The sequence below is a fragment of the Nerophis ophidion genome, linkage group LG04 (genome assembly GCF_033978795.1).
Source record: "Nerophis ophidion isolate RoL-2023_Sa linkage group LG04, RoL_Noph_v1.0, whole genome shotgun sequence".
Classification (NCBI taxonomy): Eukaryota; Metazoa; Chordata; class Actinopteri; order Syngnathiformes; family Syngnathidae; genus Nerophis; species Nerophis ophidion.
In genome coordinates, this window is record NC_084614.1 from 21,940,347 (window position 1) to 21,953,595 (window position 13,249).

The window sequence follows — 13,249 nt, forward strand, 5'->3', positions numbered from 1 at the left end:
AGTTTTAGAACAACATTTCTCAACGAGCTATTGCAAGGAATTTGGGGATTTAACCATCTACGGTCCGTAAAATCGTCAAAAAGTTCAAAGAATCTGGACAAAATCACTGCACGTAAGCGATGATATTATGGACTTTTGATCCCTCAGGCGGTACTGCATCAAAAACAGAAATCAGTGTGTAAAGGATATCACCACAATGGCCCAGGAACACTTCATAAAACCACTGTCAGTAACTAGAGTTCGTCACTACATCTGTAAGTGGATGTTAAAACTCTTACTATGCAAAGCAAAAGCCATTTGACAACAACAGCCAGAAACGCCGCCGGCTTCGCTGGGCCCGAGCACATCTAAGATGGACTGATGCAAAGTGGAAAAGTGTTCTGTGGTCTGACGAGTCCACATTTTAAATTATATTTGGAAATAGAGGACGTGGTGTCCTCCAGAACAAAGAGGAAAATAACCATTCAGATTGTTATAGGCGCAAAGTTCAAAAGCCAGCATCTGTGATGGTATGAGGGTGTATTAGTGCCCAAGGCATGTGTAACTTACACATCTGTGAAGGCACCTTTAATGCTGAATGGTCCATACAGGTTTTGGAGCAACATATGTTGTCATCCAAGCAACGTTATCATGGACGCCCCTGCTTATTTCAGCAAGACAAGTGTTACAACAGCGTGGCTTCATAAAAAAAGAGTGCGGGTACTTTCCTGGCCCGCCTGCAGTCCAGACCTGTCTCCCACTGAAAATGTGTGGCGCATTATGAAGCATAAAAAACGACAGCGGAGACCCCGGACTGTTGGGCGACTGAAGCTTTACATAAAACAAGAATGGGAAAGAATTCCACTTTCAAAGTTTCAACAATTAGTTTTCTCAGTTCCCAAACGTTTATTGAGTGTTGTTAAAAGAAAAGGTGATGTAACACAGTGGTGAACATGTCCTTTCCCAACTACTTTGGCACGTGTTAATTATTATTTACAAAAAAAAAATAAAGTTAATGAGTTTCAAGATTAATATCTTGTCTTTATAGGGCAGGCAATTGAATATGAGTTGAACATTATTTGCAAATAATAGTATTCCGTTTATATTTACATCTAACACAATTTCCAAACTCATACGGAAACGAGGTTTGTACTTTGTAGCTCTATGTAGAAATAGCTCTGCTTGAAGTGGAAGCTGTTTGAATCAGCTCTTATATGTCCTTTGTTTGCTTTAATGTTTCCCTCTTGCTTCTCATACCAAGATGGCGCTCGTAGTTGCTGAGTTTTTCTTTATTTTTTTACATTAAACAAAGAGAGCACAATCTACCAAGTCAAATTCCTTGTGTGTTAAACATACTTGGCCGACAAAGCTGATTCTGATTCTAAACAAGACGATACCAACCAGTACCATGAATTGATTAACGTGGACCATGACTTAAAAAAGTTACCATTTAGTGGTCAATTGTAGGGAATATGTACTGTACTGTGCAATCTACTAATAAAAGTCTCAATCAATCAAATCGTGGCCACTGATTGGCTCAGCATTGGGCAGCGCTACTATATTGGATTAAAGGAGTGTAGAGGTGACTCTATGTGTTATTTCATATCTTGATTGCTGTCATAATACTAAAAACATATCTAAAAGTCTTAATGCTCCAGCTACAAAAATATTTGATTCATAATTAATACTTAGCCTTCCTCTGTCAAGCCCAGAACCAATTTACAGCGAGGGTTTACTCATTTTAATTTCTTCTTCCTTTCACTTACAAATTATAATTTTTCCGTCAACTAAAGCCTTTTCCAGGGTTTTGCCACACTGGAACCTTATATTGATTGACAGGATGCACGGAAATCATTAAAGACCATAAACCAGGGGTGTCCAAATTTTTTCCACTGAGGGCCGCACAATGAAAAATCAAAGCAAGTGGGGGCCATTTGGATATTTTTTATTTTAAAAAACAATAGAATATATGAATATAAAATATACATTTCGGCCTCCAGTCAGGCTTGATCCCGGGGACCCCAAAGGGTTTTGGTAAAAAAAATATTAAAAATGTGTCATTATTCAGTATTAATATTTTTACTATTATTTACGTTTTAAATCTCTAGATCAACAGCAGGTCTATCTGTCAATATAATGATTTTAAAGATTTAAGCTGTATGCTCTTTTTGTCACAAAACCCCCCCAATTTTTTATGGAAAAGTCACAAAATATGCAATATTTTCATCCAATAATTTTTAAGTCGAATATTTTAACTTATATAATAATTGGAGCATTAAAAAAGACAATAACTCAGAACACCATTGATTTTAATTAATTATTATTTTTTTAGCAATGACCCTTAAACACAAATCACACAAAAATTATTGGGGATCCAAAAGGGTCCAACTCATTAAAGTGTTTGAAAATATATTATACATTTTTTTTACCGTTTACTTTTAACAATAATCTCGAGATCAACTTCGGATTTATCCGTCAATTATAAGTTTTATTGTTGTTTATGTTCTTTGTTTGTTTGTTTTAGGCCCTTCTTTAAAAATAAAAAAAAAACAGCTCAGTTTTTTATATGGCAAACACAAAATATGTTACATTTTCCCCCCAAAATATCTCAAAGTGGAATATTTAATGTGACGTAATTGGAGCCTTCAATAGGTCAATAATTCATAATGACATTGATTTTGATTCATTATTATTTTTTAAAGAAAGAAACAGCCTGTATGGCAGCTTTGTGTTATTAGAGTAAACATTGCAACATTTTCTTGTTACATTTCACCCGTTTGCTCCTTTATATCACTTTTTACGTTTGAAAAATTTTTCAATCGTATTTTTAAAATGTGCCGTGGGGCCGTTAAAAAATTACCTGCGGGCCGCAAATGGCCCCCGGGCCGCAATTTGGACACCCCTGCCATAAACAATAAGACGCACAGGTCGTCGGACATTTCGGATTTCAGGTCTGATTCCATTGTATTTAGTTTTTTGCAGTGGTGTGCTGTCAGGGCCAGCAAGGCCTTCTCTAACCATAAATCATGATCATAATTCAAGATAAAAGTATTATTTTTAATTACTTTCCCTAAATATCTAAAAGTGTTCATATTCTCTTCATGTCATATTATGCTCCTCCTTTGCTGTTGTTGTTAGTTGTAGTTTGTATCCAATCAGAATTCAGCTAGCTTATGTTGCCATCCTGTACCAAATCTGCCCGGGGCCTTCAGAATCAACAATGCTGGCGTCCTTGCACTGTAAGCGAACGGGGACATACAGTTGATAGACAGTTGCGATAGCCAATAAGATCACAAGTTGTTGTCAGTAAGGCCTTCTAGATGGCCTCACGTTGAAAGTGATATTTACGCGTCCTGTGATTGGATATTCGCTGGGACCGTTAGTGGATGAATTTGAGAACACAGAGTTGAGAGACAGTTGCGATAGCCAGTCAGATCACAAGAAGATGACAGTAGCCTAAGTAGCCTGATGTTAACGAGACTGTGATTGGATACTCACTTGTCATTGCAAAGTGAGTATCCAATTACGAGTTTCAATTCAGCAGGAAGCAGGAAGTGTTGTGCCGTAGCCATACCGGGCTAGCAGAAAAGGAGAACAAAACGTTGATTAGGTGGCAGATATATATTTGCAAGGCCATTTTCAAGAAGGATATTCAAAGAGAAACTACCGTATTTTTCAGACTATAAGTGGCAGTTTTTTTCATAGTTTGGCCGGGGGTGCGACATATATTCCGGAGCGACTTATGTGTGAAATTATTAACACATTACCGTAAAATATCAAAGCATATTATTCATCTCATTCACGAAAGAGACGAAGAAAATGTCAGCAATCGTCACACACGTCAGCAATCGTCACATACACGTCAACCAATAAGAATTTGGCGGGGGAGGGTCATGGCAGAAGTGCATTGTGGGTCATGGAATGCTAACTGCTATAGGCTATATGCTACTGCTGTAGCTATTAAAATGGATCATTTCATCGTTGGCGGTAACTTATAAAAACTGAGAAGGGCTGAACAAAAATTGGACCGAAAAGGAAATCATGTACTGCAGATTACAAGCTGGACAAGTTGGTTATTATACATTTTTGGCCAGTGCGACGTATACTCCGGAGCGATTTATAATCCGAAAAATACGGTACATGTTGTGAGACGATGTCGGCCAACCCCGGAAGCTAACTCAGCTGTTCTGGCGATGAAATGGGGAAACGCCCGCCTTTTCCACTCAAATAAGACAAGGAATAGGGGTGCCACTGGCTTTTACAGCGGCAAATAGGTACTACAAATTGTGAGTCGAAATAATGTTTTTACACTTTTAATATGTTTTTATTTTGACAGTACCACAAAATATATGTTTGGATTGCTGATGAGTTTTAATTTAATTTGAAATGTGCCAGAAAATAACCTGTTTTGTACACTGTTGAGGTGTTTCAATGCCCAGTAGTGCGTAAATGTGTTCCTGTATAGTATTTCTCCAGCAATGTTATCATCTTCCAATCCAGGATGTGTTTATTTTGTATGTAAAATGTGTCGTAGGCCATTAAAAAGAAGCTGTGGGGTGCCTCCTTAATATATTTGCAGTGAGGCATGCTGGGAACAAGGAAGTTGACTGGAACGCTAAAGTATCTACCTACAGCGTATCACACTGAGAACTATTCTGAATACTTTTGGTTAACTCTGAAAAATATAGGACACAAATATTAGTTTTGCGTGTGTAACGGACTATAAAAAAAAAAAAAAGTTCAATTAAAAAGGTACCGTTTGCAGATTCTCTATGTGTTTTAAGCAATAGGTCCCGCCCTCTTACAGCTTTTAGGACATAATGACAAACTTCATTTTACATAAAACACAAGTACGTGCATACATTTCATGTTGTTGGTTAATGTTAGCAGTTTACCAAAGATGATACATATTACCAGTGTCGGGCCATGCGTTTCCCACCTAGGCCTTCAGTGATGTCCAAGCATACTTGCCAACCCTCCCGGATTTTCCGGGAGACTCCCGGATTTCAGTGAGTCTCCCGAAAACCTCCCGGGACAAATTTTCTCTTGAAAATCTCCCGAAATTTAGGCGGAGACCTGACTCAATGTTGTGACCCTCTTAAACAGGACAATACTGCCATCTACTGTACATACAATAGAATGTAAATATATTCTACATTTAAGTGCAGTCAAGGAACATGCATTAGGGAGTCTGTTCTGAAGCCCACAGTAAAGAGACGTAACTTCATCACGTCGCCTGGTTATTGACGCCAACCCAATATATTATACCGTCGACAAGCAAAATGAAGAAATACGCTTGCAAGTTCCAGAACGATTGGAAACAAGAATTTCAGTTTATCCAGGAGAGTTTGAAGGGGAAGGGTTATGTTGCCTGTAAATTTTGTAGAACAGACTTCTCCATTGAACACGGCGGCCGAACGGATATTAGGCCATGAACGGTCAGCGAAGCACAAAGCGTCCGCAGCGCAACATGGTTCACAACCCAGTATTACGGCCCACCCCGCAAAATGGAGACCCGATGGTGTATCTTATGCTGAGACAAAGATGGCTATGCTGATAGCTGGAAGCAACATCCCGTTCTCCTTTGCGGATGTCTACAACAATTCCGTGAAGGATGTTTCCGGATTCGTAGATCGCTCGCCAATACGCAAATGGCAGAACAAAAGTACTCAAATAGTGAAAGGTAAGTGTTGTTGTTTTTTTTAGTAACCAGCAAGCACAGTACAGTTAATAGAACAACTGTGTTTTTATTACTGTGTATTTGATAGGTGCCGTCGGAAATTCAATTATTTTATTTATATATATATATAATAAAATAAATATATATAGCTAGAATTCACAGAAAGTCAAGTATTTCATACAAATATATATATACATTTATATATATATATATATATATATATATGAAACGTATATGAAATACTTGAGTTGGTGAAGTATACGCCACCCCTCTTAACCACGCCCCCCGCCTCAACCACGCCCCCAACCACACCTCCGCCCCGCCCCCGACCACGAACCCCGCCCCCCACCCCCTGAAATTAGAGGTCTCAAGGTTGGCAAGTATGTGTCCGAGTTCAACGATTACCTCTCAAAATACCATCATTGATGTCACCACATGACCATTGCTGGAGAAATACTATATGAGAGCAAATTTACGACCTACTGCGCATTGAAGCACCTCAACAGTGTACAAAAAAGGTTATTTTCTGGTGCATCTCAAATTAAATTCAAACGCATCAGCAATTTAAACACTACTAAGTCCATCGAGTCCATCCTCACCTCCTCCATCACCGTGTGGTTCCCCGGCGCCACAGTCCGGGACAAGCATCGACTGCAGCGCATGGTACGTGCTGCTGAGAAGGTGATTGGCCGAAAACTCCCACCCCTCCAAGACCTGTTCTCCTCCAGGACCAGGAGGCGTGTGGGTCGAATCACAGCTGACTCTTCTCACCCTGGACACAAAATATTCTCCCCTGTCCCCTCAGGCAGGAGACTACGGTCCATCCAGACCCACATCTCCCGCCACCTGAACAGTTTTTTCCCCTCGGCCATCAGGCACATGAACAATAACAAGATCTGATAGCTCAGTTTCAGCTCACGTTATTCTCTTCTGTGTTATATGTGTTTTATGTTGCATGATTGCACCAAGTAAATATCCGAGTTTGTGAACCTGTTCTCATATAATGGCAATAAAAAGTCTTCTGATTCTGACATTTAACGAGTTAATGGTGCATCCATCCTTACGTTTTCAATACGTTGCCCATCTCGGGGTTGCAGTGGGGCTGCACTTGGGCGGAGAGCATGGAAACCCTGGACAAGTCGCCACTTCGTTGCAGGGCCAACACATACCAATCGATCATTCACACTCATACTTACACACTATGGTCTATTGCAGTGGTTCTCAACCTTTTGTCAGTGATGTACCCCCTGTGAACATTTTTTTTAATTCAAGTATCCCCTAATCAGAGCAAAGCATTTTTGGTTGAAAAAAAGAGACAAAGAAGTCAAATACAGCACTATGTTAAATGGGTTGTACTTGTATAGCGCTTTTCTACCTTCAAGGTACTCAAAGCGCTTTGACACTACTTCCACATTTACCCATTCACACACACATTCACACACTGATGGAGGGAGCTGCCATGCAAGGCGCCAACCAGCACCCATCAGGAGCAAGGGTGAAGTGTCTTGCTCAGGACACAACGGACGTGACGAAGTTGGTTCTAGGTGGGATTTGAACCAGTGACCCTCGGGTTGCGCACGGCCACTCTCCCAATGCGCCACGCCGTCCCCTTGTTATCAGTTTCTGATTTATTAAATTGTTAAACAGTGCAAAATATTCCTCATTTGTAGTGGTGTTTATTGAACTATTTGGAAAAAAAGATGTAAAAATAAAAAAAAACTTGTTGAAAAACAAACAAGTGATTCAATTATAAATAAAGATTTCTACACATAGAAGTAATCATCAACTTAAAGTGCCCTCTTTGGGGATTGTAAAAACCCCGTTTCCATATGAGTTGGGAAATTGTGTTAGATGTAAATATAAACGGAATACAATGATTTGCAAATAATTTTCAACCCATATTCAGTTGAATATGCTACAAAGACAACATATTTGATGTTCAAACTGATAAACATTTTTTTGTGTTCAAATAATCATTAACTTTAGAATTTGATGCCAGCAACACGTGACAAAGAAGTTGGGAAAGGTGGCAATAAATACTGATAAAGTTGAGGAATGCTCATTAAACACTTAAATGGAACATCCCACAGGTGTGCGGGCTAATTGGGAACAGGTGGGTGCCATGATTGGGTATAAAAGCAGCTTCCATGAAATGCTAAGTAATTCACAAACAAGGATGGGGTGAGGGTCACCTCTTTGTAAGCAAATTGTTGAACAGTTTTAGAACATTTCTCAACAAGCTATTGCAAGGAATTTAGGGATTTTACCATTTTTGGTCTGTAAAATCATCAAAAAGTTCAAACAATCTGGAGAAATCACTGCACGTAAGCGATGATATTACGAACTTTTGATCCCTCAGGCGGTACTGCATAAAAAACCGACAGTGTGTAAAGGATACCACCACATAGGCTCAGGAACACTTCATAAAACCACGGTCAGTAACTACAGTTTGTCACTACATCTGTAAGTGCAAGTTAAAACTTTACTATACAAAGGCAAACCCATTCATCCACAATATCCTGAAACGCCGCCGGCTTGGCTGGGCCCGAGCTCACCTAAGATGGACTGATGCAAGGTGGAAAAGTGTTCTGTGGTCTGACGAGTCCACATTTCAAATTATATTTGGAAACAGATGACGTGGTGTTCTCCAGAACAAAGAGGAAAATAACCATTTGGATTGTTATAGGCGCAAAGTTCAAAAGGCAGCATCTGTGATGGTATGGGGGTGTATTAGTGCCCAAGGCACGGGTAACTTACACATCTGGGAAGGCACCATTAATGCTGAAAGGAACATACAGGTTTTGGAGCAACATATGTTTTCATCCAAGCAACGTTATCATGGACGCCCCTGCTTATTTCAGCAAGACAAGTGTTAAAACAGCATAGCTTCGTAAAAAAAGAGTGCGGGTACTTTCCTGGCCCAGCCTGCAGTCCAGACCTGTTTCCCATCGAATATGTGTGGCACATTATGAAGCGTAAAATACGACAGCAGAGACCCCGGACTGTTGAACGACTGAAGCTCTACATAAAACAGGAATGGGAAAGAATTCCACTTTCAAAGCTTCAACAATTAGTTTCCTCAGTTCCCAAACGTTTATTGAGTTTTGTTAAAAAAAAAGGTGATGTAACACAGTGGTGAACATGCCCTTTCCCAACCACTTTGGCACGTATTGCAGCCATGAAATTCTAAGTTAATTATTTGCAAAAAAAAAAATAAAGTTTATGAGTTTGAACTTCAAACATTTTGTCTTTGTAGTGCATTCAATTGAATATGGGTTGAAAAGGATTTGCAAATGATTGTATTCCGTTTATATTTACATCGAACACAATTTCCCAACTCATATGGAAACGGGGTTTATAATAGAGATCCATCTGGATTCATGAACTTAATTCTAAACATTTCTTCACAAAAAAAGAAATCTTTAACATCAATATTTATGGGACATGTCCACCAAAAATCTAGCTGTCAACGCTGAATATTGCATTGTTGCATTTCTTTTCACAGTTTATGAACTTACATTCATATTTTGTTGAAGTATTATTCAATAAATGTATTCATAAAGGATTTCTGAATTGTTGCTATTTTTAGAATATTAAAAAAAAAAAATCTCACGTACCCCTTGGCATACCTTCAAGTAACCCCAGGGGTATGTGTACCCCCATTTGAGAATCACTGCTCTATTTAATGTGTGTTATATGATAAAAACATGACGGAAAATTGCTAGTTGCTCCTCTAATTTGTGTTACCTCTGCTTAACTAAGAGATTGAATGTACTTACGTGGCTGTCATATCTTCTTGTCAACAAACGGGGTATTGTTTGGATGGCAAGTTTGTCACTTCAATCATTGATTTGTTGTTCATTATTCCCATATTGTACGTGTGCGTATGTTGTTGTCTGCTGTGTCACAGTGTGATGGTGCCTCTTCCTATTCGATATCAAGTTCATTTTAGTGCGGTGCTGCTAGTTTTTTTCATGAGTAGAAAGATATTTCCTGCATTGAATTTACTGCACTTATATGTTGTTTTGTGACATAAAACCACATCAAAAGTAGCGTGCCACGTTATATTAAACAATCGCTATCGACATTTTAACGGACCTCAATAAAGAATTAGATTATTTGTAATGCTGTTATTAGGAATGCTGTAAATATGTTTCTTAAAAAAAAAAAAAAAATATATATATATATATATAAAGACATGCACCTGGGGATAGGTTGATTGGCAACACTAAATTGGCCCTAGTGTGTGAATGTGAGTGTGAATGTTGTCTGTCTATCTGTGTTGGCCCTGCGATGAGGTGGCGACTTGTCCAGGGTGTACCCTGCCTTCCGCCCGATTGTAGCTGAGATGGGCGCCAGTGCCCCCCGCGACCCCGAAAGGGAATAAGCGGTAGAAAATGGATGGATGGATGGATATATATATATATATATATATATCTGGCATATGCAGTTGAGAGACGTTTCATGAGAACAGAGTGTGTGTGTGTGTGCCTTTAAAAGGCGGTGCCAGTTGCTAAGTGACATCAGCGTGAGGGTGCTCATAGCAGCATTTTAGCTCGGTCTGCTGTGTTTTGTAGCTTAGCAGTAGCAGTTTTCCGTCAGTGGTTGGCAGCTGTGTTGAATCTATTTACTGGATTGTGTAGCGCGAGTTTATAAAGAGATTGAATGTGCTTTGATGGCTGTCTTGCCTCCTTATCTACTAACCAGGTAATGCAGGATTGCAAGCTTGTCACTTCAGTCATTGATTTGTTGTTCATTATTCACTTGTAGTAGTAGTAGTAATAGTAGGGGTAGTAGTGTGACTGTATGTTTGTATTTCATGTTGTTTGCTGTGTGATGTTGCCTCGTTCTATTTCATTTTAGTGTGGTGCTAGTTGTTGATTTATGAATATCTATTAAGAAAATACTATACAGTACATCACAAATACAGTAAATGAGTTGTTTGTATTACAAAACCCAAAACCAGTGAAGTTGGCACATTGTGTAAATTGTAAATAAAAACAAAATACAATGATTTGCAAATCCTTTTTAACTTAAATTCAATTGAATCGACTGCAAAGACAAGATACTTAACATTTGAACTGGTAAACTTTGTTATTTTTTGCAATTAGCAGCTCATTTGGAATTTGATGCCTGCAACATTTTTCAAAAAAGCTGGCACAAGTGGCAAAAAAAGACTAAGACAGTGGAGGAATGCTCATCAAACACTTATTTGGAACATCTAACAGGTGAACAGGCTAGTTGGGAACAGGTGGGTGCCATGATTGTGTATAAAAGAAGCTTCCATGAAACGCTCAGTCATTCACAAACAAAAATAGGGCGAGAGTCACCACTTGGTGAACAAATGCGTGAGCAAATTGTTTAAGAACAACATTTCTCTATCAGCTATTGCAAGGAATTTAGGAATTTCACCATCTACGATACTTAATATCATCAAAAGGTTCAGAGAATCTGGAGAAATCCCTGCACGTAAGCAGCAAGGCAGAAAACCAACATTGAATGCCTCTGACCTTCGATCCCTCAGGCGGTGCTGCAACAAAAACCGACATCATGAAGGAACTCTCCTGAAGGAATCAATAAAGTACTATCTATCTACAGTATCTATAGGATATCACCACATGGGCTGAGGAACACTTCATAAAACCACTGTTAGTAACTACAGTTTGTTGCTACATCTGTAAGTGCAAGTTAAAACTTTACTATGCAATGCGAAGGCCATTTATCAACAACACCCAGAAACACCGCTGTCTTCGCCGGGCCCGAGCTCATCCAAGATGGACTGATGCAAAGTGGAAAAGTGTTATGTGGTTTGACGAGTCCACATTTCATATTGTTTATGGAAAGTGGACGTTGTTTCCTCCGGACCAAAGGGGAAAAGTTATAAGGGCAACGTTCAAAAGCCAGCATCTGTTATGTAATGGGGGTGTATTAGTGCCCAAGGCATGGGTAACTTACACATCTGTGAAGGCACCACTAATACTGAAAGGTACATACAGGTTTCTGAGCAACATATATTCCCATCCAAGTAACGTTATTATGGACGCCCCTGCTTATTTCAGCAAGACAATGCCAAGCCACGTGTTAAAACAACGTGGCTTCATAGTAAAAGAGTACGGGTACTAGACTGGCCTGTCTGTAGTCCAGATCTGTGTCCCATTGAAAATGTGTGGCGCATTATGAAGCCTAAAATACCACGACGGAGACCTCGAACTGCTGAACAATTTAAGCTGTACATCAAGCAAGAATGGGAAAGAATTCCACCTGAAAATCTTCAAAAATTGGTCTCCTCAGTTCCCAAACGTTTATTGCGTGTTGTCAAAAAGAAAAAAAGGCCATGTAACACGGTGGTATTTATTTATTTTATTTTTTTGCAATGTGTTGCTGCCATTAAATTGTAAGTTGATGATTATTTGCAAAACAAAATTACGTTTCTCAGTTCGAACATTAAATATCTTGTCTTCGCAGTCTATTCAATTGAATTTAGGTTAAAAAGGATTTGCAAATCATTGTGTAAAGTTTTTATTTACAAATTACACAACATGCCAACTTCACTGGTTTTGGGTTTTTGTGGTACTATTGCAGAAAAATGAGTGTGCACACAATATAATACAATTTTAAAGGGGAACATTATCACCAGACCTATGTAAGTGTCAATATATACCTTGATGTTGCAGAAAAAAGACCATACATTTTTTTAACCGATTTCCGAACTCTAAATGGGTGAATATTGTCGAAGTAAACGCCTTTCTGTTTATCCCCCTCTGAGCGACGACGTCAGAACGTGACGTCACATCGGTACTCAACGCCATTTTTCCCTACCACATCACACGCATCGAGTCGAATCAGCTCTGTTATTTTCCGTTTTTTCGACTGTTTTCCGTACCTTGTAGACATCATGCCTCGTCGGTGTGTTGTTGGAGGGTGTAACAACACGATCAGGGACGGATTCAAGTTGATTTACGTCGAATGTGCATCGATTAGCACGGCATGTTAATCGATGCTAACATGCTATTTAGGCTATCTGTGTACATATTGCAGCATTATGTCTCATTTGTAGCTATATTTACATCTAGCCTTTCCCTCCACCCACATTTAATGCCAAACAAACACTTAGCAATCGACGGATTTAAGTTGCTCCAGTGTCAAGAGATGCGAAAGTCCCTTGTTTGGTTTTTACCGGCGATGCTACGACAGAGATGGCACTGAGATGACAATAATGTCTGGATATCCTGCGACACTCAAAGCAGATGCATTCCCAACGATAAAGTCAACAAAATCACATAGGTGAGTTTTGTTGATGTTATTGACTAATGTGCTAATCAGACATATTTGGTCGCGGAATGACTGCCAGCCAATCGATGCTAACATGCTATTTAGGCTACCTGTATGTACATATGAAACTACATTTACATCCAGCGTTTCCTTCCACCCACATTTAATGCCAAACAAACACTTACCAATCGACAGATTTAAGTTGATCCAGTGTCAATGCGAAAGTCCTGATCGGTTGGTCTGCACATTTTACCGGCGATGCTAATGTAGAGATGCATGGCCGAATAGCGTCAATAGCTATTCGCTCAATAGCTTCAG